The sequence below is a fragment of the Calonectris borealis genome, chromosome 1 (assembly GCF_964195595.1).
Source record: "Calonectris borealis chromosome 1, bCalBor7.hap1.2, whole genome shotgun sequence".
NCBI classification, from domain to species: Eukaryota; Metazoa; Chordata; class Aves; order Procellariiformes; family Procellariidae; genus Calonectris; species Calonectris borealis.
In genome coordinates, this window is record NC_134312.1 from 110,093,016 (window position 1) to 110,119,547 (window position 26,532).

Genomic DNA, 26,532 nt, shown 5'->3' on the forward strand with positions numbered 1-26,532 from the left:
TTATTTACTTGTTAAGTTAAATGGCTTAACAGCAAAACAGGCTCTTGCTATGGTTGTGAAACAGTGATTTATTCTTTGCCTTGATCTTCATGTAAAGTATCCTCAAAGCTTTTGTTTTACACACAGAGTAGCATTAACACAAAGTGAAGTGAATCATATTCATAGGCAGTTTTGAGAGGGAAAATAAAAATATTAAAAATATTTTCAAATAATATTGTTTTTAAGAGACAATTCTAATTTACCAGATACTAATTTCTTATCAGAGAGAATTACAGATATTTTATAATATTTATAAAATTGCATTGGAAGATTCTACTGATTAGTCTGACAATTATCAGTTGTTTCTCTTCTTTCCATTTAATGGAACTGTACTTATACCAGTCAGCCCCCAATTTACAGTTGCTTTCTATCAGTGCATTTTGTATACTGCATCTCTTAAGCATAGCTTCCCAAATGTGATGTTACATTTTTAACGCTTGATAGTACATTTCTCACTAACTGAAGTCTGAGTGAAGACTTATTTCAGAACTGGTATTAATGAAAACAGAATCTGTGCATAAAGAAAAGTAAGTATTTACTAATGTAAATCTATATTTCAATTAATATATGTGAAACTAGGAAATAGTGAGAACATCAAATTGTCTAAAATGTATTAGGCACATTATTTTTATTAATGTAATTTTTCACTCACAGCTACAGAGTCAATACAAGCAAACTCAACTTTTCATTTCAAATGTGAGTAGATCCAAATACTGTAAAAAACACAAAACCTGCGTATAAGAAATAAATAAAATCCTTAATGAAGTTAAGTTAAAATATTCAAATAAAATTCTAGCCCAGTCATCAGTTATCAGTAGTGTCCATAGCATGGTACTGGAAATACTGGAAATGTAGATAACTGTGTTAAATGCAATAGCGTTTCAAAATATTTGCTCTTCTAAAAACTACTGTATGGCCTCAGAGCTGCAGAGGACTTCAGCAGCTTTAAATCTGCTTTAAACTGTAAACCTGTGGATTGAAGTAAATGTGTGTAAATATATTTGACAAATACTTAGGAACGTTCCTCAATAAGAGCATGCACATTCAATTCTAATTCTGTGGAATGTAAGGGAACCAGAACATTACCTAATATCTGCTTTTTTTTCCCCCAACCCTTGTCTCCATATATGTGGCTTTCATTCATCTTGAAGATCTGTTGAAGAATTTACAAAAAAAAAAAAAAAAAAAGGTGGTAAGAGATGTAACCTTAGAGGGGTTTTTTTGCATGTTGGTTACAAGGATGCAAATTCATGTAATTTGTATTATATTTTAGAATATTAGTGTTTCTTAGGAATTTTAAGCTATTTAACAAAAAAACAATTTCTTTGTTCCAGGGTGAAATTTTCATGAATGTAGTTTCACCAGTTCATTACTTTGTTAGTATAAAAGTTTCTTCATCTATACTCAAAGAAGAGTAAGGCAAATGATAAATGATTGAGGGAACATGGTGAATTCTTGTCCCTTCTTAAGCTATGAGAGCTTTTTTATAAACTTGGAGCTAGGAGTTCACCCAGCTACCAAGAAATAGTTGCATGTAGCCAGACAACAGTTCTGTGCTACAAGGAAATAGTTACATGAAGACTAAATAAAGACCATGATAGAGGAGACATGAAAGTATATAAAGTGTACAAATGAAGGCTTAACAAAGTCAAGTTCTTTCAGGGACAAAATAATTGTTTAATTTAAAAAAAAAATATAAATGGAAAAAAGTTTTTTAAAAAAACAGGCTGCCAAGAGAAATGGACCTTGTTGCTAGCAGTAGGAATGGTCAAGGCCAAAGGAGAAATTAATCATTAATGACCATCAATTAGACAAAGAAAATTATCCTACAATATTTGACTCCTAATCCTAAAAGTCCTAGTACTTCCATGTCTTAGCATCTTCTGAATAACATAATCCAATAAGTGTAAATATTAGTGTTCATTCAAAACTGCACAACAGTTCAAAGTTAATCATCAAATGATTATGAAGGAAAAGTGAATAATTATAAAATGAAAAGCATAATGTAAATCTTTTTTATAATTTTTCACCAAATAATGTTTGCAGACTAGCTGTCTGAACTGTTGCCTTTTTGCTAACCTGTATCATTTGTTGGATAAAGTCTATTATTTAAAGATGAGTCAGCTTTATATACAGCAGTTCAACGGCATCCACTTAAAAATATTACTGTCATCAGTATATGGAAGAAAAGTAAAACTATTCACTATCAATCAGGACTACAATTCGCAGAATTATGAAAAATTCACTGGACATTTCAATAGAATAAGTGTGATATATCTCTAAGCGAGATACATCCATGTATAAGGCTTTACAAATACATTCATCAAGCATTAGGGAATAGTTAGAAAAACACAGAAATACACACACTTTCAGAAGTCTATCATCTTCTCTGTATAACCCCACTGAGGTTTGTACTCAGGAAAGCATTCAGATTTGTAACTCTGAGAGCAAATGTCCTTGTGCCTTTCTCCTTTTATACCTCTATTTAATACTTTTCCACAGACAGCTTCTAATGAATAGGATGTACCTAGAAGTCTGACATCCTTTTGTAGCATGACATCCATGGTGGAAAGCACAAGCTCCAGACAATTAAATGGTTTGTCTGAGCTCATGCTAGATGTCATTATCATCATCAGGATCAAGAGACGAGCCTTTTAATTTGCCAAGACCATGGTTGTCCAAAATATGTATTTATGAGAGTTCTTTCTGCGCAGTACGTTAAAGGTCTAGCCTCTGTGCTCTAAATTAAAAAGCACCATCTCACAGTTTGGAGGTCGTGTGTCACACTGGAATGTGTTTTCTTTATCAGTGTGATGTTTTCACGTTGTATTTTGTAATGGAGTAATATGCAGCTTGCCCCACAGTTCTTCTTTAAATTAATGCATATCTTATATTTAATAATAACATACATTTAATAATACTATTTCATTGTCATAAATATTAAAAGCTACATAATGCATGCACATATAAAGACTGCAGTAATTAAGGTGTTTTAAATAAACAACACTGATTGAAATTCAAGTGCTGAGGCTCAATGGATCCTGAAAGTAAAGCTGACCGTACAAATAAAACTAAAATTGCCTTTGTTGATCTTAATTGTCTAAGAGGAGAGGAATATGGCGTATGAACAAGGAGGGTGAACAGTGATGGAAAAATTCAAACTTTTTTCTTTAAATAATCTGCAGCATTGCCTTTCCATTAAGGAAGGTGAAGAAGTGCACTTGCCAAGGGCATGTAACCTCACCGGTTCTTTATCCTCACCTGTGCCCTGGCTCCTTTTCTATGGCAAGGACCACCAGAGCTGCCAGACATAGCCCTAAAAGCTCCAAGTCCATCTGGAGCAGAGCTCTCTTGTGGTGGGAAGCAAGGAAATGTCCATTAGGCTGTTTTCCAGGCAAGCCCTGGGGAGGGCAGGCACTCTGAGCGTGCCAGGGCACAGCTGGAGGAACCCCAGCCGACCGTACTGGGGAGGTGCCAGGCACTACTGTAGCCCATGGGCAGCTGAGCTCTCCCTGCTAGGACCTAGGCAGACCCAAAGAGACAACTAAATTACGTGAGGAGATGCAGAGCAGCCCAGGATAAAGAGGGCTCAAAATTGGCTTAAATCCATTTTGTTCCCACAGCTTGTCACAAGCTGTGAATTGTACGTTCTGCACCTTAGAAGTGACAAATTTAAAGTGTTTATATGAGCAGTGTTCTCTTAAGTCTTTAAAGTATGTGGCAAAAAGCTAGGTAATCTCAAATTGCAATATACAGATATGAATTTCAAGAACCCCACAACTGTGTGAGTAATGTTTGACACGAATGGGAAAAGGTTCAGCTGTAAAATTTACAGTTTGAGAATATGAAAGTAGAAGTTCAGAAGGGTTAAAATCAAAACGTGTCTAGGTCTGTGGATTTTGATTCTGCTTGGAGTTGCTCACTTGCTTTGCTTGTTGTATGTGGATACTAATGTAATTAAAAGGTTTTGATCTCTGTAGTCTGTGAGAGGGACAGTACCACTCAGTTCTTGCATTAAGCAAAATTACTTTTGGAATAATGTGATAAAGAATGTAAGCATTTCATATGTAGATGTGGTCATGTTTTAGTTTCTGCACTGACAAATCGAATAGCAGCAATTCTTCAGTATTGAAGAATTGAACACTACTGTGACAAGTTGTCAGAAAACTGTTTCAGATTATTCCAGTGAAGTGTATTTCTGGGCAATAGAAAGAAAAAGAAAGGGACTGGGAATTAGAGGAGGCTCTATTTAGAGTAAGACGGTAAAATGCTAACTCAGATATGGTAGTTACCAGGGCTTTTTCTGCAAAAGAAATTCATTCCTCACTATTCTATTAGCTCTTTTTTTTTGTGCCGCCTTTTTTTTTTAACCAACCGTTAAAAAAGAAGGAAAAAAAATCAGCCAACATAATTTTTTAGACTTCAAAAAGCTTTCTCCGCAGGAGCAGCTGTTAAGGAAGCTAAGTAGTCACTGGGGGAGAGGGAAATCCTCATCATGGTGTAAAAATGGCTAAATGGCAAAGTCTAAAGTAAAAATATATAGTCATCCTCCTCTATGGCTGAAAGATTACAGTGGGCTGCTCCACTGCTTCATGCTAGGATGGTTGTTATTTAATAAATGTATTAATGAATTAGAAAGAAAGTTAGGCAGTGAGAATGCAACATCTGCAAATGGCACAAATAGCTAGGTTACTCAAGTCCAAAACACACTATGTGGGGAACTTCAAAAGGGACCTCTCAGAACTACAGCAGTGGATGACACAATGTCAAATGAAATTCAGCAGTGATGTAGGAAAACTAGCAGGCATTGAAAGAAGTAATTTGACCTATTTATGACCTCTGTTGGGTTCCAAATGAATTTAAAAATACCAGGAAAAGAGATCAAGTCATTGTGGACAACTCAATAAAACCTATCATTTCTGTTAAGGTTTCAGCGGCCTTTCCCCTACCCTTATAAATCCTCCAAATAAAAGAAATCCCTCACCACAAAATAAGAAGCAATGGCAACAAGATCCTATCTGTGCAATATTAATCTACATACGGTACAGATGATAGCATATAATGCAGCATCACCTCTTATTCTGACTGCTGTGGTAGAGAAGAAATGAGCAAAAGGAGAGAAAAAACCAATATATTTCCAAATAAATATGTTGTGCCTCTTTCCGAAGTACAACAGTAAGTGAAGATTCAGCGAAAGTGAGGAGATGCAAATTTTACATGTGTAAAAAGAATATATTTTCTTCATTAAGTAAGTATCTGAATGCTAGTCACTGCAAGAAAGATCCAAACTTGTAGATGCTTTCATTTGGGAGGGCAATTTAGATGTGTAAAGCCGAACTGAAATCTAAGTGCTTGTGGGATCAACCATTACAGGGTGCTGAGTATCCCATACAGATTCTTCTTCTGGCTCAGAAATCCAGAGAGAGGATATATCAGTGAAGGTCTTAGTTGAGCCTTCTGTCCTGCTGTTCCTTCTATGGCACAAGATTTACCAGCTGAGGGGTTTCTGTGGATAGCCCTTGTTCCTTGCTTATATTTTAATTATTATTTAGCACAGCTAAGGTTTACAGAGTTACACCTGTAGTTAGTCAGACTGTTGCTCTTCTGCATCTGCTAGGCACATGCTACATGTGTCTCCCTACAGTTTAAAGGTAAGGATAATAGGAAATCGTATATGGTATAAACAAATGAACTACACAGTTATACAAGAAATGTACCAGTCTTACCATGAACAGTCACACAACCATAGCAGTGGTCTTTACGCAGTATACCTCCAAGTGGAATACATGAGAGGAGAATAAGGAAAATGTAAAATGAGCATCTTTTTTCAGTATTATGTACAAAACTGATTAAAATAGATTTCAAGGAGAAAAGTCCATTATGCAGTTGCTCAAACAACTGTACTTTTCAAAATGTTTGAAAAAGAGTGGATTTGTGGAAATCCATTAAAAGGTGTTCATTAAGGTGGCCATGATTCAGTCTGTTGTTGGAGCTTCTGGTGCATACGTTTGGCAGGGCAGGGAGGTAAGAGGTCTGACATCCTTTTTTATTAAATTACTTTGAACTTGGTATAGGTGGAACATGCTCACGTATATCTATTGTTCAGCACAAAGAAAAGGTGTAGGTTTTGCCTAAACATACATTGCTGTCTCATTTTTTGCCAGGCTGTTCCATATCACAATCACAGCAAAGAATCTCAGAAAAACCCCAAACCAAAGAAATGAGTTGAAACCTTGTAACAGTTACTCTTAACTCCAAGGCAAGTCCATGCACCATTCTACTCTTTGCCTTCTTTGCTTCTTTCTGGAAATTGTGTCTTGCCCTAAGTCCTTTCATATACTTGCAAACTGCCTCTAAATTCCTAAATTCCCTGTTTTCCAGATTAAAAGTTTTTCATAATTCTTTTGTCATTAAATAGTCCTCTTAATCCCTAAATACTTCCTGTTCTCTTCTACAGTTTACAATATTTTCATATCCTCGTAAAAACCTCTATTCCCTGGATGGGGAGGTTGCAGAATTCTCACTGTGATGTTGCTATTGCTATCTCCTTTCAATCCCTATCACGGCAGGCGAAACTCTCTTTTCCCTTGAACTGCTGCCATGCTCTGAGGTTTCTCCTCTCTACTGATTCTTACCGCTGATGTGGTTCTTTAACTTCCTTATTTTCATATGAAAGTACATAAGAACTAGAAGTAAGAATGATGCACTATGCTTACTGCGCCAGTGAAGGATTAGTCCATACTTGTGTTTGGTGCAAGCTAGTTTTGTGGAAGTTAGCCATTATCTTGAAATAATGTTTCATTGTGAAAAAGAATTCCTTGTTACACAAATAGAAATTCTTATTCTGATTTCCATCTCACTTCTCCTACGTATGACTCTGTATGGAAAAACTCCGTGCTTTTGCTGTAGAGATAATGCCCAACAAATACTTGTAGGCTGTAAGCATTTAAAATATTTACCTCTCTTGACAGTTCTTCTCCAGTCCATGTTGGCAGCTGCCTAATCACACCTCTCTTCTTTCTCTGAAATCCCACCAAATTATCAGTGTTTCTGATAACAGGGTGGCCAGAATGGGATGAGCTAGTGAAAGTTCATTTGGTACATCTCATTTTAGGCAATTTTGGCTATACCTTAGTAGCCATGGCAAATAAGAAAACATTCTCTTACAGTTTGTTTGTATATAGGTTATCTCAATGAACAAAATATTTATAGAAAAAAATATGTAGTGCAAGCTTTCTGGCCCAAGACTTTCTGAATATGCTACTCAGTACTTTACTATTATATCAAACTGGAAGTACAAATGGTTTTTGTTACCTATGATTTCTCCTTCAGCATTGCCTTTTCCATGTATTTTCTGGATCCAGTCCATGTATTGCAGGGTATTCCCCACAAAATGTAAAATTAACTTAATTGTTATCCAAAATTAAGTTCAAATATTCTTTATCTGCAGGTAGACACTTTCAAATCATGTTTGTATACCCAAACATGAAGTAGAATTGTGACATTCAGGACCCCACCAATTAATTTATTTTGTGTTAATTCCTGATCAGTGCTGTGTCTTCCCCATTTAGTCTGTAAAGTGCATACTGGTATTGCTCACCAAGCTGGCACTGATACCTATCATTCTGCTTTTCCCACTGATCTCTTTTCAGAGCTGCTAAGAGCATGGTGGTCATTTATGCATTGATTGCATGAAATTCACTTCAATGCAAACTCCTTATGTACATACTTAAATTCAGAAAACAGGTTTTGTACAACTATGAAAGACTTTTCAAAATTTGAATTTCATATACGGTCTGCATATGCTCACTTAACAAATTACTAGTTACAGTCACTTAAAATATTCCCAATTTCACACAACTTGATTAATCTTCTGTAAAACAATGGATGATGTTTTTATTTTCATGCTTTCGCTGACAATCTTGATTCTAATTATTTCAATGCTGTTTTTAAACCATTACTCGAGACTGCTTTAGAATAACAGTAAGATTCATTAATCTTACGTTAAGGATACCACAACATCTCCTTTCACTAACCTACCGTGGTCCTCAGTAAAAGTCGGCATTTATCCATGCTTACCATGCTTGAGTGTCATCTCAAGTACTGCTATTTCCTACTGTGGATACAGGGAAATAGCACTGACGTTCAATGCCAATTGCGGTAAATTCTGACTGTAGTCCTGAAATAGAGGAGTGAGCAGACCTTAATGAATGACATGACTGGGTTTGCACAGATAAATCCTTTGCTTGAGATCACTTTAGCTGATTTATTTTGAAGTGAAAGGGTGGTCTGTGAAAGAAATGTTATTGCTCCATCAAGTCTATTTTATCCCTTTGGGAAATAAGCTGAAATGTACATAGGTACTATGGATTTTACTCCCACACCTATTAACATCATATTTGAAACTCTTACAAATCAAAAGAAAAATCCTGTCTTCAGAGTAGACAATGAGTCAATTAATTTTTGCCTGTTAAGAGCAGAATACAACCTGGAGGAACTTAAAGTGAGGGGATTCCGGGACGCACAATCATGAGCACTAATAATTGTACCAAGACTCCAGATGAATAAATGTGGAGTGCCACTTGATGCTTTATGGTCTTTCCTCACTTTTTTTTTTCTTCTTTTTTTTCTTTTTTCTTTTCCTCCAAATGGATGTTGGTTTTAAAGGAATGCAAAATACTGTATTTTTATTTTTCAAAAAAATGGTAAGAAATGAGATTAATAATGAACAGAATATTTTTAGCACTCATTTATCCCACTCATAATGCAGGAATACATGAGTATGAATACTAAGACAGTTCGAGAAGTAGTTTTCCCTGGGAATAAGGGGAAACTGTGTGTTGATGTAACGTAACTTGCTGTGCATTTTTTTGAGGGGTGAATGCCTGGTATTTAAAATTGAAAGCTGCTGCTATGAGGTCACTAACTAAAGCAGTGACAGGAGCGCAGGAGACAATTTTAAACAATTGAAATCTGTAAGAATTGATGGAGATGTAGAAGTTATAAACCTGTCCTCATGTATTGTTTGCCTCACGCTTTCTGATACTGCTCACTGAATAATGAAAATGCTTGTTGACTCATTGGCTGAATTTTAAGAATGAAGCAAGTGTAATGGCACTGTTTGGCAGGCTGAAAAAATACTGTGCTTCAACATGTTTTTGAAAAATTCTAATATCATCAAGGCTTAATAGTGCCACTTTTCTATGGAAAAGGGTCACGTGATACTTCTCTTCCAGGTGGATTTAGCAACGCAGTCTGCCACTTCTGCATTTCATTGAACCACTTTATAAATCTGGGGATTTACACATTTGGCTAGATCAGAGTTTGTTTGCAACCCGGGAAGGCCTGCTGTTACCTAACTAAAATCCACAGAAAATTTTGGTAATTCATTTTTCAAATGACTATGCTTATGGTGACTGTACCCTGTACAGCGTTATAATGTTTCTGTCTAATAAAGGAAAAACTATAAGAATCTCTCAGTTGCTGGCTTACGGCTTTATGAATAACTTTAAGGCTCCAGTAGTGTAATGTAGTAGTATATTTGCTTAGCTTCCTGGATATTTTATTAGTGGAATAATTTTCTCTTTACAATAGTCACTTATGTATTTTATGACATGTAGGGCATAATAGCTTTTAACTATGTTTTATTAGACTCACCTAGAGAAAGTATCATCAAACTGGCTTTCTAAGCTTCCCAGATGTAGTTGAAACACCTGATTTTGTCATTAGGAGTTGTATTTATAAAACTTTTCCCTCTTTGCAAAGCTCCCAGGATGGATCCCAAAGGATCCCAGGATAGAGAGAGAAAACAAAAGTAATTATTAAAAAACACGTTACTATTGTCTAGCTGTTATTGTTGTTGGGTTGTGTTGGCTTTGCTTCCTTGTTTTCTGGGGTACCTGCACTCAGCAAACTTCAGGGGCTGACTGTACGAAGTAGTTCACGTATTGGTCCTTGCACCAGAGAACTTACGTTCAAAGGCAGCGCGGTTACCACTGCTCATGTTGAACATAGTGTGGAATTTGACCCTTATGAAACAATTGCAAAGAGGCTTTGAAATCACTGTAATAGTATCCATGGAAAACAGAGAGGAACTGGGAAACAGGGAAGTTTTAGTGAGTATAGAAGAACAGCATGCAGCATGTTATACCATTACCTGTCCTATGTACCCTCTGTCCTTCTTCAGTTCCTGAAAGCATGTTACTACAATTCTGTGCTATTTCATTTTTCCCACCTGGCAACTCTCTTAGTAATATCCAAACCAGTTCTCTTTCCTTATAGCCACCTCATAGTCTTTTGTTAGAGGGATCATCTGTGCTTATCTAAATCAAAGGAAGACCTTTGGCATCCATTTATATGCAGTGTTGAAGACAGGGTGTTGAGCCTGTTGATCCAAGGAGGCCCTTGGATCTAACCTATTATGGCCATTTTTATTCTACATAATGGACTAAAATTTACGGTCCTCCTATTGCTGGTTATCCTACAGGCATCTCTCCTGCTGGCATGGAAGCATATCTTTTAAAGTGTAGTGCAGCTTTCACTTCTTCATGGAGAAAACAGGTGTATTAAGAAGGATTTACTCAATTTCCTTGTGTTGTCATCCTAAGCTGCAGGGACCCTGGGAAGGCAAGGCCAAGGCTCACATAGCAAGATTTCACAAAGGAAGCTGTACCTTTCAAGGTGCCATTGCAACCTAATAATCAAAGATGAAGAAAAGATGCCTTTATTCTCTGATACCGGCATGTCCTCAGGTCCATGTTCAAGGTCATACCCTCCTGAGGATGTGCAAATGAAGTGCTTTAAGCTAACATTTTATGTCAAATTTACTTTATTAAGAAGTATGTTTTGGGGGCTATTTCAAAGGTAAATTCGTGTGGACTTGGGAAGGTTTCTTTCGGTATGTGCATTAATTCTTTAAGCTTCCCAGATGCACACGTTGCTGGTCTCTTTCAGCCAGCTGGTGGGTTCCCAGGCAGAGTCTGTCACATGCACGCGCCGCGTGGATTTCCGAGGCGCTTGCAAATACCGTGATCCCTAGAGAGGCATGGTCCTTTTTGGGCTGAAATGCTCAGTCATTGTGATGAGATGTTCTGCTTAGGAATTCAGGGCACAACATAGACCTAGCTGTGGATCGTGCCATTCCACCTTTTTTTTTTCATAAGTAATGGATGTGATATGTTTCACAATGATATGTTTCGTCTTATGTTGTTGCTCTCAGATTGCACGTGTGAGAACACAGCATCTCGAAAATGATTTACAAACACGGATGCAGTGTCTGATGGCACTTTATTTGTGAAGGGAAAGGCATATGTTTGCCTTGTGGTGTGTGCCTGTAGATCAAAATCCAATGAAAAATGTACTGACTACGTCAGTGATAGGCATGTTACTTACCAAAAAAAAAAAAAAAGGCAAAATGCTGACTGCTATATGGAGATAACATACAATTTATTGATTCTCTCTGTATGGTTTATGGCTATAATGGACTTTATGAAAACCCTAAGCCAGTCTATTTTATCTTTGTAAATAATTGACTGAGAACACTGTTCTAAATTGGATAAGTGGAATGAGATACATGCAAGGAGAAGACTGTACAAGTAATGGTATGTATATAGTACATGCAAGCCCTTTTTGGCAAAGTTCACATAAACTTCTTCATAGTGTCTGAAAATCAGAGATCTAATTTTGGTTTTAAATCTGTTGTCACAACTATCCTTAGCTCTGCAGTAATTTGCATTTCAAGTGTACTGGAATCTCTGAGCACCTCCTTTGTGTGTTGTATAATTACTGTTAATACCTGATTTCACAGTTATTTATAGCCTTGATGTATTACTTGACTGTTGCTAATACCTCATTTACTATTCTGACCACCTTGAACAGCCTTCTACATGATACTTCCTGGAGTGTCTAGTCTTTTATCCTCTGGCTGTATCTTTTAATTTCTCTCTGGCTGTAATACAGTCTCATGTCTTTGCTTCAGACAGTATTTTTGATTTTGTATTGCAGGGTTCAACATGGATGCCAGGGAGTGTAGTAAGGCTAGTGCACAGACAGAAGATGGGGACCCTTAGTGTCCTAAAGAGGTGACTTTGAGAGGCGACAGCTCACACAGGTCCTGGTTCCAACTAGGTATAGGGCCACTTATATTCTGCCTAAGTTCACGTTGCCACCGAAAGGAGAACTCCATCCTCTTGCCAGTGGCACTCATTTCCACTTGGCCTTTTGTGCTGCCACTTAGTTTATGTGGCTGTTTAACGAGCTAGACTGAGGATTGATCCAGCTGCAAACTAATCTTGTATTTCTTCTCGCTTGCTTTTTGGGTCAGTTCCCTAATCTGCTTTGCGATGCAGCTGTAAGACGCAAGTGTCAGCACAAACAAGGTGAAGGAACAAATGACTGAGGTCAGGAGGGAGGGCAGAAAGCACCACCTCTTTTGGCCGATGTCCTGATACACGCTACAGGTTGAAGGTTCTGGCTTGCACACTCTCTGAGAACTGGCAAATGGGAACTGCTGCCTTGCGTAGGAGCAAGACTCTGCCAAAAAGGTGATTGGCAACATCACTCATCTTTAAATGGCAGCAGCTTCTGGCTCCCTGTTCTGTTTCTATTGACAAGCTCCGTCTTTAATACAGGAGATGTATGTGAAGTCTGGCACCCCAGCCTTAGAAAGTTGTTCATCCCTGCTGCAGAGCACCCAGTGGTACAGGTTACATAAAGGACTCTCTGCAATGTAAACTGACATAACTAAATGCCTTATAGAAGATAAGCATAATTACCCAAACCCCTAGGTAGAAGCACCCATACCATTTGCCAAGCAAAAATTCAGATAATTGGAAGATCTGGCTTAGCACATTCTGAATTGGCGTGTCAGATCTAAAAATCTCTGATTCAGTCTTTCTAGCTCAGTGAGTTGGATTTCCAGTTGGGAGATTCATTCAGCAGGGCTTAGGTTTTAAACCAGATACATAAAAAACACCAAAGCCTTTGCCTCAGGGTCTGCCATGGGAGTTACATTCCTGGATAAATCAGAATACCATCTGTACTGCCAACTGCGATGTGAGAGAGTTAAGCGAGGTTTTCTAGGCAACCAAAGGCACCTAACAAAAATAGGCAATACCTCTCTCCAGGCTACTTTACTTTTCCTAGACTGTCCCAGGCCTCTGAAGGGTGTATTTCAGATTGTGACTCAAAGTTACCCAGATCTAACTTACATGAAACTCTAGGCAGGCAGGCGGGCAGGCAGATAATGTTACCTAATGGGCCATAGGTGATGTCTGAATTGGACAATAAATCCTAACCTGTTCATTAAAAATGGAGGCAAATAGTTTTGACAAGACAGCGTCTGAACTAGAGAGGGCGGTTGGTGGTGAAACGAAAGAACTGTGGTGAATGGATGGTAAATGAAGATTTATACTGTTGATGAACTGTGCTGATGATTTTGGCAAAGTTGATCATGGGACACGCTGCAGAAGCTCAATTCTTGGGCAGTGGCAGCTTATGTCCTGTCAAAATTCACTCCCTTTTGTGATACATTTGTTATCAGGCAAAAACTCAACCATAGTTAAGGGTAAATACCCATCAGGAACTGAAGGGAGAAAGCTTTCCAGAAACATTGTAATTAAGTGCAAACTAGATACTTTTAATTTTAGAGTGTTTACGTAAATCTATACATGTTAATGGACAGAAATGCACGTCTAAATACCCTGAAGTTTGCCCTGGAGTAATGTAGTAATTACCTGGTTATGAGTTGTGCGTGTTAATTTTTGCAGATGATTTATCTGGTTTATCTGGCTTTTAAAGACATGATATTTTCCTTCTTTTTTATTTTTAATGCTTTTTAATGCTCCTATTTTCACAACAGAGCACAGATAGCATATTTAACAGTGCATTCCTATAATTATGAGTGAAGGGGGGAAGCGCAGGCAAGAATAGACAACAAGAACAAGAGCTGAAGGTGAGGTAGCTACTCAGTTAATCTGTGAGGAGGAGATAACGGGCAATAACATGAAGCCAGCACAGAGATGTGGCCAGAGTGGCAAGCAGAAAGGATACTTTTATCAGCATCGTTTCAAACCAGCTATAACAGTAAGTATTAAAAAAGGAAAAGAAGCAATTACAGTAGCGAACCCTAATTGAATTTTGAAACACCTTTTAATAATGTGCAGTAAAGGAACTACATCTTTACCTAAGCAATTGGGGCATGTTCTGGATGTGTCCTGCTTACCTGCTTGAAGAGAAACACACATCCAATGACAAGTTTTGGTTTATTTTGTGATCAAGAGCGCATGCTTATGAATTTGCAAATAAGACCTAGCATAGGGACTTTCAATGTTACAAGTATTTTTGTTAGTGGGGCCTGAGCCTTACAAAACCCCTCCATTGTAAATGTATTTTAGCGTCTGTTTTGTCTGAAAAGTAATCAAAGATACAGATTATATGAGCCTTCAATATTCATTGTTATTTACCTCTGAAAGATTCAGCTGGTTTGCTTTGTGATTGCTTTTGTAAAGGAAATGATGCATTGTAATCAATTTACTGTGTGCAGTTTTAAATGTCAGGGACATTTTTGTTACTTAACTAGCAGACTCATGCAGTAAGGGATGATGCAGACTTTTTGAAGTAAAGCTATTTTAAGGATTAACTTCTAAGAGATTTCAGGTTCAGCATATCTAAGTACAGTATATGCTTTCTTATCGTTTGCTTTTTTTTTAATTTAAAGTCGAGTGGCATTTCAGGCAACAGCTAAGATGTATGAATTGAGGTATATTTTTGATATTTTATTTTATTCCATCACTATTTTTCTGATGATTCGTTTAAATGTGATAAGTACATAAACTATTGACTGTGATCACTTTTGAGTATTGACACTGTGTTTGAAAGTTCTTGGGAAATAGTAAATGTTTCTTCATTATCAAAATACATATTTGAGTGTATAATTCAATTAAAATGTCATAATCATAAAATGTTTAAAGAAGCAAACTGCTCTATGCGCTAATTTGAAAAAAAGAACTTTTTAAATGGAACTCCATGTAGCTTTTATAGATACTTAGGCCTCTCTTCACTGTTGGTTGAGTTTGTTTAAAGAGCTTTTCTAGTCACCTTTGAACCCAAATGGTTTCTCCAGATGTACAGAAGTGAACAATGTAAAAATCTTGCTGCTTCAGCAGAACAGGATCCAGCTGGCAGGGAACTGGATCTGCAAGTCATTGGTTACAGCTGTGTTTCGATTTATGTGATGGTTGAAAAAATAAATTACTGGATTAAATGGCTAGAAAGAGGACTCTTTGTTTAGCCCTTGTGTGGGGACTGAAAGTGTTTATGGTGCTGTTTTCTACAGAGCCTTTGCAAAGTAAACCGGACAAATAGACTTATTCAAAACTTCTCTGAAATGTTGCGCATTCAGCTTTATTTCTTTACAGAAGAAACTGTATGGTTTTGTGTAATGCTGTCAGCCAGCAACCGTTTTTAAGGTCTCTTGGCCTTTGAGAGTGGTGGTAGCATTTTAGCAATGCCTTTTAGGCATTACAGTTTATCTCTGGAAGGCAGTTTCCTTTAGTTAAAGGTTTTAAAATGCGTTTCTTGGCATGCATACAAATACATGTGGGGATTCTGTCAAACTCATAACTTTTTAATGGGTTTAATATTTCAGCTTTGTATACCACTTACCTTTTGCTCTACATAATAATGCTGATGTAATCGTAAATCGGGTGCACAATAATTTACAGAGCAGGCACAATGAAATCAGAAACCAATGCCAAGTGTTTGGATTATCGTATATCTTATTTTAATGTTCTAATGATGTAGGTGAATAATTTCTTCAAGACGGTGATTATGTCTTATTACCTGATATCCTGATCCTGCAAAGATTCACATGCTTAATTTTACTGAAAAGTTCCACTGTCTTTGCTAGCGCCTCATGGTGCATAGAGCTCATCACAGCTGTGTTAGCTATTTTGCTAAGAAATGTGTTAACTTTTTTTTAATTCTTTATGAGAGTATGGTCCTGTGACATCCCATGCGTTGCCTTTTCTCCTGAAGGTAGCTTGGATTGAAGGGGTTGAGATGTAACTTCTTGCAGTGAAGTCCTGACTCCACTGATGTCACTGGGCATTTTGCCACCGACTTCTCTTAGGCTACAATTTCACCTTTAGAACTGGATTTTAATGCTTTTACTTATAACAAATATCACAAGATCCACGAGTGATTTCTCTTAAGTAGTGCAACTGCTTGTGAAGCGATAGGCTACCAAATGTGAACAAAAGATTTGATATTAGACCAACAGTAATTTTAAAAGCTTCTCGCAGATGCTACGGAACGATAAATAATATATAACTTCCAGTTATATCTTCAGCATATAACTTTCAGTCACGACAGACAGTGAGCATATAGTGCGTTTTTTAAAGCTTTAGCTGGCTTTCAGCATAATAGTTTGCAAAGCCAGGAGCTTTTCAGCACTTATATCTGTTTATTCAGCAATATTTCCTAGCAATTATTTCAGGCTGACCATTTAGTTTCATTTTACAGTCATAAAGCAGTCAGTGGCTGTAGCAGGGTATCAGTTACATTCTATTTATTAAAACATTTCTAAAACAGTGTATAAACATGGAAAATTATGGTTGTGATTAGATCATAACTGTTGTCCTATCAAGATCTAATTATTTTTTTAAAAACAGTTTGCACAAATCATTTTCAAAGGATCGCCTTTAAAATCCTACAAGGCGCTGACCAAGGAGAGCTAAATACCAGAAAAGGAGTTCTTTTTCAAGGCAAAAATGAAATCAAACAAGTTGGCCAAGTTCCATCATAAGCCACCTTCAGAAATACCAGAGAGAGGCTTAAAATATTTTAAATAGAATATTTCCCCTCCCCCCTTTTTTATTGTTGTCCCTGAGCAGCATTATTACACTAAGAGCCATGCGACAGAAAGTCGTGGTGATGCAGAATAAATAACCATAATGTATCAAAAGCAGACAAAGGTGTGATTGATCTGTCTGGAATTGGCAGACTCTTTCGCTGTGTCAGGCTGTTTCTTTGATCAATGAAGGTATAGCCTCTGACCCTTAAAAAAAATCAATGAGATTGATTGAAAGGAGAGAGAACTATGAGAATGCAGGATAGCTTTAACCTTCACTGTCTAGAAAATTTAAAATATTCTGGTTTTGCAGGCATTGAACCTGCTATTTTGTATTTTCGTATTGAAATGCTTTGCTTTTCCCCAGCCTACTTTTGAAACCTCTTAAAACAAAGCTGTAGAAATGGTGTGTCCGAATGTTTCTCACAAATGTTTATCTTCAAATCACATTGTTAAGAAAATAGGAGGGTTTTTTTCTATAGCAGAATCCTATACATTCTGTTACTGTTTGCAGTATGTACAGAATGCCTTCAATTTCCTGTTATGAACTCCGATTCTTATTTGACATATACGTATCCAAGAATCGGTGCTCAGAAATATAGTTCAGATCATTTCAGAGACACTATCGATCTGAATGAAGTTACTTGAATTGCCCTATTTGCAGGATCAGGCCCACTGATGATTGCAGCAATCCTGTGAAACCAGCGTGGAGGGCTGCCTTCTGGGAACAAACAACATATTTCGGCGATCTTGTTCCGCGTAAACTTGCGGTTTTTTCGATTTTATATATATATATGTATACCTAATTACTAAGGAAAGAGTAAAAATGTCATACTGGAAAATGTATGAAGTGGGATTTTTAAAATAGTGCTTGGCACTTTACGTCTTATTGAACAGACTGCACATGCAAACTTGACTGTTTAGCCAAAAACAGGTTTATGAACGGTTGGAATTTCATTTTAGTACCAGGCACTTTCTTCACTTTGTGCTGATGATGTATTAAGCAGTAACACAAAGCAATTAGTGAAGTAAGTATAAAAAGTGTTCATAAATAGAAAAGTTAATTCATTCTTTATTTCATGCTTTTGAAGCTCAAGAAAACATAGGTCAAAAAAGAATAAATATCATAGTGGTTAGTTTTCACAAATAATTACTTTTTTAATTGGAAATGTCAGTGAAATCAAGGTCTATTGAATAGTATTCATATACTTTCAAAGTAATTCAGACTGCAATAATTTCTGCTGTCATATGTCTGTGTTTTAATAAAGGGCAGGTAAATTGACAAGTCAGCAAGGAGATGGTATAATAGCATTTCTCGAGCAAGAAGGAGTTTGCGTAGGGAGAGAATGATATTGCTGTTTCTCTGTATTTTTGTTTGTGTGATTTCCTTTCTGTAATAGATTGTGTAGGCTATATATATATTTTTAATACTTCACGATCAGGTGGGAATTTCAGCTAAGTTACTAAGAAATAAGGCAAAGTCTGGGTGTAGCATTTCTAAACAAGAAATTAAGAGAGTAGTTTTTTGCGATAGATCTGGGACTAGGTAACTGTGGGATTTTTCTGAAGTCTTTATCCCCTTGCTGTTCATCACTGAGGTGAGAAGGATTCATGGACAATCGTACAAAACTATGGCATATGCTTAGACACAGGTCACTCTAACAGTCTCATTCTTCTAAGTCATTTAAATGCCACATTAAAGGAAGCTAAGCCTTTTATTTTAATGGGTATCCCTTTCATGTGCACTGTGATGAAGAAACTTTTGCTCCTAGAAAAAGAAGAGGGATGAGGGTGTTACCTCCCAGTTGGGGCACGCTGAGAATATGAAGATAAGAACTGTAAAATCAGAATAAGATTTGATATTAGTGCATTTTTCCCTTCGTGTTAGACACGTTCTGATTTTGCTCCAATAGTATCTAATTCTTGTCATCACATTCTCTTAACATTATTATTAGTTATTTCACACAAAGTTTGTATTAATATTGCAAATTACCTTCTGTCCAAGAAACAAAAGACTCATCCTGTATTTGAATGGGTTTTGACATCTGACATCCAGCCTCACCTCTCCTCCCTCTCTGTCCATAAGTAATAATCCAGGGAACGCTTTTTTTTTTCTTTTCTTTTTTTTTTTTTTTTATTTTTGGGTGGTTTCAGCAATGGCTGCTACTCTCATTCTGTTCTTCATGCACACAAACTGCATCTTTTGGTGTGGATGTGAATGCTGTCCCCTTGTGGATGATGCCTACAGTCTTAACTGCTGCTGCAAAACTGAGCAGTGCCCTTCATCCAGTTTAAGGTGGTGTCTGGTGCATTGCATTCATTTAGCATTACTAAAGGACAGAATTAAAGTCCTTTTTGTATCTCATCCCACTGTCAACTAAATCTTTCCCAGAAAAGATGCAAAGCTGAGGTAATTTTTTTCCATCTGTGAGGGGTCAGTTACTGCAACAAAGTCGCTCCTGGCTGAGGTATAAGCCTGTTAAAAAGCGCCTATGCTAGCAGCTGAATAGTTCTCTAGACCAATTTTTTACATGTCTACTAATGAAAACAGCTGGGTCATTAAATCCAGCAATCGATCTCCAATTATACCCTGTCTTGGATAGCGCGGCGTCCTGCCCCGGCAGGTGCCCTCCCCGCAGCCAGACCCCCGGTCTCGGCCTCTGCCGTGAAACACCTTTTTGCTGCCCCTGTCCCATATCCACTCCTGGCACCTCTAGGAGCACAAATTCCTCCCCAAAATATCATTGCCGTGGCACGGGGGCTAATTCTGCTATTCGGCATTCACAGGGCTGCGGGGACTACGGCTGTGCGTTCGCTCTCTCCAGCTGAAAAGCAGATCTATGGTTAAAAAAGGTGTGGTTGTGCTTGGAAACAGGCAGTGTGTACAGACAGTGATGTAACTGTAAATGTAATGGGGTTTTCTTTCACTATTATTATTTAGGTCTATCAGCAGAATAAATCAAATTTAGGCGACCAAAATTCTGCATACTTGCTACCTGGATTCTTTCTCTCCCCCTGAGAAACTGAGAAAAGGATATGTGACAATTGCTGGAGCATTTTTATGAAAAGCTTTTCGATCTTTTCAGGACCTGCACAGGAATAAAAAAAAGTTAAATGGATGACATTTAATCTTCATACAGCCAATAGTAATTACAGGCAAGATTTCAAAGTGGCTCTGCTCGTATTCAAACCTGATGGTTCTTTTCTCCTTGCATCGCATAGGGATTTACTGTACTGTGGATGCAAAATGTAAATGATTGGGCAATTCCGTGAAATTCAGACATGCATACGAAAATGTCTTTCCAACTTTTTCACACTTACCCTCAAACTGAAAATGGATTTTCCTAGTGGTTGATTAACCAGAAATGAGTTGTTCGTAACTAGGTTGTGGGGAGAGGAGTTCTATAATATTGGATTAGTGAAAGGAGTGAATAGCTTCAGTTTAATTCAACTAGTCTTCTATTTTTAATCTCCAAGGAAACAGCTGAGTTGAATGTTAATTAAACAGCAGTCTTTGATCCACCCAGCCACTCCCGGAGGCATAATAATAATATATAAGTGCACACGCAGCAAATATATAATAGGTACATTTAAAGGAGTGCATCTAACCTTGCCATGTTCACATTTAAAACGTTTCTTGCTGACCCATTCTTACATTATGTAAATAGGGAAAGGGAAAAAGGGGGGAAAATGCTAAGTTAAACTTTGATGATCTGAAAGGTAGGGCAGCAGAGCAAGTGTGAGTTCCTATTTTGAGGGTGTATAAGGGTTAATGATTAGAAGAGTGGAATCAGGAAAGACCTTAAGCCCAGATCTATGACAGTGGTAATTGAGCTGATTGATTACGACATCTCGTTTCAGACGACTATTGATTTAATCTAGTCTGCAGTCCCATTGGCCCCAGAGGTGCTCCCGAGTGAGGCTCAGCACTTGAACCTGGGTACTCTTCCCTACTCACCGTCTGGATATAAATTTCCAGAATCTGCAGCCATTTATAATTTTCACTCATCGTTATGCTTTTATTCAAAAGCTTCTAATTTCAGCAGGCTAATGTTTTTAACCATTGAGGGGGGCAGACGCGGGGAAAATGAGATGGCACAGACTGAAAAGGGTGGGTTTTGAAAAAAAAAAAAGGCAAGACAGAAAGCTGGGGCTATGTGGCTAGTATTTGCATCTGTTGTTTCTGATTCGCAGAGCTAGCAAAGGCTGCTTTTGGAGGCAGTCCACAAAGCTGGGCTATCAGTAGGCAGTTTGCTGTACGCGCACGTTCAATTATTAAAATAGTAGACTTTTTTTCTGTCTGATAGCCATAGCGAGGTCGTGACATTAATTTATCCAGCGTATTGTGGGTAACTATACAGAAAAAAAGCATAAAGGGCACAGATGCTGGAGCAGCAAAAAATGGATGGGTCTGAGCAAAAGGAGATTAAGAGGCGATGACCAATCTAATGTACGTATAGCAGTAAGAAGCCGGCATCCGTCACAGACTATTGATGGCAATAAGTATTTTAAGCCATGCTGTGCATGTGTTAATTTTTTTTTTATACCTCAGTAAATGCTAAGCTGAATGCTGTAATCCTGTATTTTTTCAGTTTCCCAAATCTGATTTCGGTCTTGTTTTTGTTGTCTCATGCTTGGCGTTCTCCGCTCGCTCTCTGTCTCTGTCTGTGGGTGTGTGTCTGACTCCGTCTCTCCCTTTCTCCGAGACTACAAACTTAACTGTTTCCTAATTGTCTACGTTCCTCCGTCCTTTACCTAAGAAATTAACTACCATCACGACGACCGGTCATAAGCGCGTACGAACTGGGCTTAGGGCGTGTACCCTGGCGTTTTGGCTTCCTTTCTTTACTTCGGGGCTGCGCACTGTCTTTTGGACCTTTCTTGGAGCGGGTGCCCTTCACGTTTGCTGCTGCCGTAAGGTTGCCAAATGGCTACCTGAGCCGGGACTGCGGTGTAGCACTGCATCCTGGGACCTGCCCGCCCGGCTACGCTGAGAGTTTCTACGGCACCAGGCAGCTTTGAGAATTGGCTGGCGAATTGCGTATCACCTGTCCCCCCCCCCCGGTAAATAATTTTTATACCGCGAATCACAGTGGTGTGGTATTGTCTGGAAAAATAATTCCCAAATACTGGTGGCGTAAAAAGGGAAAAGCCGAAAGATTGTCAACACCGTAAGTCATTAAAGTCCCTTGCCTTAAGAACAAAGGAACAAGGTAAAAATGCACACAATAATTACGCTCTGTGGATTTTCATAGCCTGTCAGACAACTTGTGCCTGTGTTTCAGTTAACAGCCTTTCTGCTTTGTTTTGTGTTGTGTATTTTATATACGCGTCTTGAGTTTCTGTGTGTGTGTGTATTCGACGTACGTGTATGTGTGCAGACTGCTCTACCAACACGGAGCAAATACCATACAGATAAATACACACGCGTAGCTCAAACATGCATTTTCAGTACTCGGCGTGGTGGTGCGGGTGTATTGCCATTGTTCTCTCGCAGTGCTCCCTCTGACGCAAGCAGCTTCTGTTTTTTTATTTTATTTTTAATTAAGAAGTCTAAAATTAAGAAAAAAAATTACTTAGTCTGGTTAAATACCGATTGAAGTCCAGAAACTCACGATTTCAGCACAGTGAATGGTTATTCAGACCCTGGCAGTGTTTTGGCTATGAGACAATTCCTACTTAGAAAGAACACAATGAGTGTGTGTGGGGGGAAAGATAGCATTAATTTTGAGGAAGATTAATATTAGCCTTTTTAATTTTCATTCTTTTCTGAAGAAATGAATCCTTGTAGCTTTTGAGAGCTAGTGTGTCCTTCCCACTGGTATTTGTTCGAGCAAAGGAAAAAATGAAGAAGGCGTAGAATAAACTCCTAAGACTGTTCAAGAATTACTGGCATTATTTCTCTCTACATCACGTGTGAGCCTGGGTTGCCTGCTATTCCTGAGGCAGAGGATCGAGGATGAAAGTCTGTGTGTCAGAGCCTGTTTTCACAACTGCATTTGGAGATCTGTCTTATTGATTAGGAAAAAAAGGGGGTGGGAATAGGAGTGTGAGGTGAGGGGAGGACCGACTGACTACTGGCTTATTGCAGCTCAAGACATTTTCTTCCGGAAAGATGTCAAACAACTGAGACACAGCAACAGAGGAAGTAGAAAGGTGGAAAAATAAGAAGAGGGACCCTTTGGAAGAAATGAAGGCATTCCTTATGAGAGCCTTGAGGCTTTTTTTTCTTCTAACATCTGACCCACAGGGGCTAGAGTGACAGCGTCATGCAAATGCTGCAGTCCAGCAGGTCTGAGAGAGGGTGGATGCTAGAGAGTGAGTTAATGTTAATGATGAGTGCAGTGAAAATACCAGCCGATACCACCCCCTCCACACACAACTGCTCTGAGTCAGCATCCGCTGCTTTGCCTTGCCTTTTTGTGCGTGTGTGTGTGCGCGCGCATGTGTATGTGTGTGTGTGTGCGCGCGTGTGTGCTAGTGACTGTGTGTGTGCATGGAAGGTAAAGCCAGTCAGTCAGTGAGAAGCAAAGGTACGTTTGAGAGCAACTAAAATCTGACTGATTTCCATCTTCAGAGCATCAGATGTATTCCCTAAAGAGGATGGGTCTATGTGATGGGGGTGGTATAATTATGTTAATGTCATATTTATGGAGGGGAGAGATTTTTCATTCTAATTATTGATTTGAAAGCTGTGGTCAAAATTGTTTGTTAAATCATGATCAGCTTTAAAAAAAGAAATTGAATGAAATCTAGGGACTGCTATACATCTCTCTCTCTCTCTCATATATATATTTTGTTTCGTTTAACTATTTTGTGTCTGAGGCATAACTGATTGAATGGTGCACAGTGACAAAGAAACGGCTCTTATATAATGTTGCATTATATCATCAGCTGAAATAATATTTTAAATAATCCAAAATGTTCTGAAATCTGAAGTATCATTCTGGAGGGGAGGGTGAAGGGCAGGGGTGGGGGTGGGGGGCACTGGCAAATCTTTTCTTCAGCAGAGCGCTCTGTACAGCTTTCTTGTAAATGGATGATTCACCTGTTCGACCAGCAGAGATTCTAATTCTTCCCCCCCTCTTCTCTTTTTTTCCTTTTTAAAGCTGAACGGCTTCCCGAAGAGCACTGAGTTTTCTATGCCAGATTCTGCTCCAGTGGCTAGGACCTTTATGGCTGCTGTTTCTTTTGCTCTGGGCTCTGATGGAGGAAAAAAAAAAAAAAAAAAAAGCCACGGTGGATCCTGTCCCTAAAGTAGAAATTTTCTTTTTCGTTCTGCAAACAAGGCTAAAGATCGGAGGAGAATGAATGCGAAAGTAATTTGGGATTGTGGTCGTGCCATTAAAAGTGTTCAGCTTCAGAACGCAATTATTCGGGAAATCTGAGCATTTCTTCTTACTATATCGACAGTATTTGAAAGTTATGTGTGCTTTGAGTAATCTGGTTCAAGTGACAACAATCTCTGCATGTCAATGTTTTCTACAGCTTATGGAGTGAAAGCTAGTTTTGCCATTGGAAAGGAAGAGGCTTTTGCTAGCAGTCTATAGAAGGATTAAATGTTGAACGTGGGGAAGAGGCAAAAAGTGCATACACGCCCAAAGGTTATCCTTGCATCGTGAAGGGGTTTAAAGTACTCTCTAACCCAGGGCCCACCTGAACAGTAGGACTAAAAGTATAATGGGGAAATATTTCAATTAGAAACCCCTTAACAAGCATTTAATCCTTCTTTCAGGCACTAAGGGAAATAGAATAAAATTGCTACTGTACAAATCTGCTGGAAGCAGATTTTAACCCATTTTTAGACGCTTCCCTCTGATGCATTATAATATGGCTACTTGCGAGACGAGGCAGTGAAGATTTTTTTCCTGTGTTCTTTGTTTTTTCTTTTCAAAAGTTAAGGACTATACTCTAAGAAAAGTCTGTTCAGTCAGCTGATACCTTGTTTGAATGTATGTATGTGTCTTGCCTGCTTATTTGATCTTTTCTGCCCCCTACTTGAAACTGTGGTTTGTTTATTTGGGGGGAAGGAGGGGTTGTTGATTTGGGGGGGACGTTGTTTTTTGGGTTTGTTTTGGTTTTGTTTTGGTTTTTCACAATAGCAGTGAAAGTTTTACTGACAGCGATTATGACTACTAAGCAATTCAGTTTATTGGAAGACGAATTCTACTGGATCATATCGGACTTTTCCTAGTCCCTGAGACCCTAACTTGTGAGGTTTTTTAGCAACAATCACAAGTCAGGCTCTTGGGACCTAGGCGGAGGGGAACCAGCAGCTTTGGACTGTGATTGTTTCTCCGCAGAATTTAGAGAACCAAAGGAGCTTTCCTTCCCTGGAAGGGAAAAAAGGAAAATATACCTATTTCAAATGTTAAGCAGCAGATTTGTTCCTAAAAGAAAAAAAACTGTTATCCCTTGTGCAACATTAGGATGTTACGTATTTGTATGTTTAGAAAACTGGACTAGATGCCATGTAACATTTAGAATTAAAATTTAAACTAAATGCCAGTTTGCACCTCCAAAAAAAAACCCAAAACCCAACTCAAAACAGATACTGAAATATACAAAAGGCTTTCAACCATATTATTATTATTATTATTGATATTATTATAGACAATTCTGATAGATAATTACCACAAAGTATATTTTCAACTGTATTGTTACAGCATTAATTAACTTTTAAAACATAAAGCATAAACAGTGATGTTTGAGGCCTAGAAAACATTCATTCTATTGTTGTTTGAATAATGATTTCAGTCTATAGGAAAACTGTTGCTTAGCTTTTCCTGTAACATGGGACAAAGATTATTTTGTAGTGAGTTGCCATCATTTTTCTTTGTCTAAGTGAGAACACAGTTCGGCATTTGAACTATTCTCTCATTTAATTTACATTTTAATCTGAGAGAGAATATTGGTGTAAAAATCATACTACGCACTAAAATCACTTTGCACATGGAATCACATTCCTTGTACCTGTTCAATTTAAACTAAGCCAGCAATACTCTAAGCACTGGACTCAACTTCTAGCCTCTCCATCACTTTTTGCATTTTTCCCCCCTCTGACAAAAAAACGACGAGCTTTAGGTTGTCCCTCATGTGTTAAGTACTTCACTGAGTTTGCATAAGAAGATTCACAAGCATACAAGTGATTCTGCACTGTTCATTAGTCTTGAACTTCTGATCTGCAACACCTAATTTGATTGGTATTTCTTAATATTTTATAGGTGGGTTAGTTCTGAGTCATTTCTCTCTGTTTCCTCTGTCTAACCCAAGATGCTGCAGGACCTTGTTGATACATCAGGCTTCACTGAGACAAAGGCTTCACACAGATCAGGCATCTAAACTATTTGTTCATTTCAGAAGTGGTATTTTGGCTGCAGTATATTTTTTCCACTTGTGTGGGAGGAATTGTGTTTTATTGTAAACATCAACACTATTGTTAAAATAAATTGTTCTTATCTGTTAGTGTAATACTTTTTTCTTGTTGTCTTGTTTTCTTAAGAGACAGAAACTATGTGCTGTACGTAGTTTTCAAGTTGCTCAAGGTATAATTAGTCTTTAAATAGTCATAAAAATATTACCTTAGCAATTACAATGATGATACAGTTCCTGTAAATATGCAATTCTTTTCTTCGTAAACTGTC

General features: G+C 38.0%; 1 long non-coding RNA gene across 1 annotated transcript in view; it reads left to right on the plus strand.

The window, feature by feature from the left end:
* Positions 1-24,123, plus strand: part of LOC142091391 (uncharacterized) — a 70,782-nt gene extending 46,659 nt beyond the window's left edge. Inside the window, exon 4 of the long non-coding RNA XR_012676786.1 lies at positions 23,998-24,123. This is a non-coding gene — a long non-coding RNA (uncharacterized LOC142091391). The remainder of the gene's footprint in view (positions 1-23,997) is intronic.
* The last annotated feature ends 2,409 nt before the right edge of the window (positions 24,124-26,532 follow it).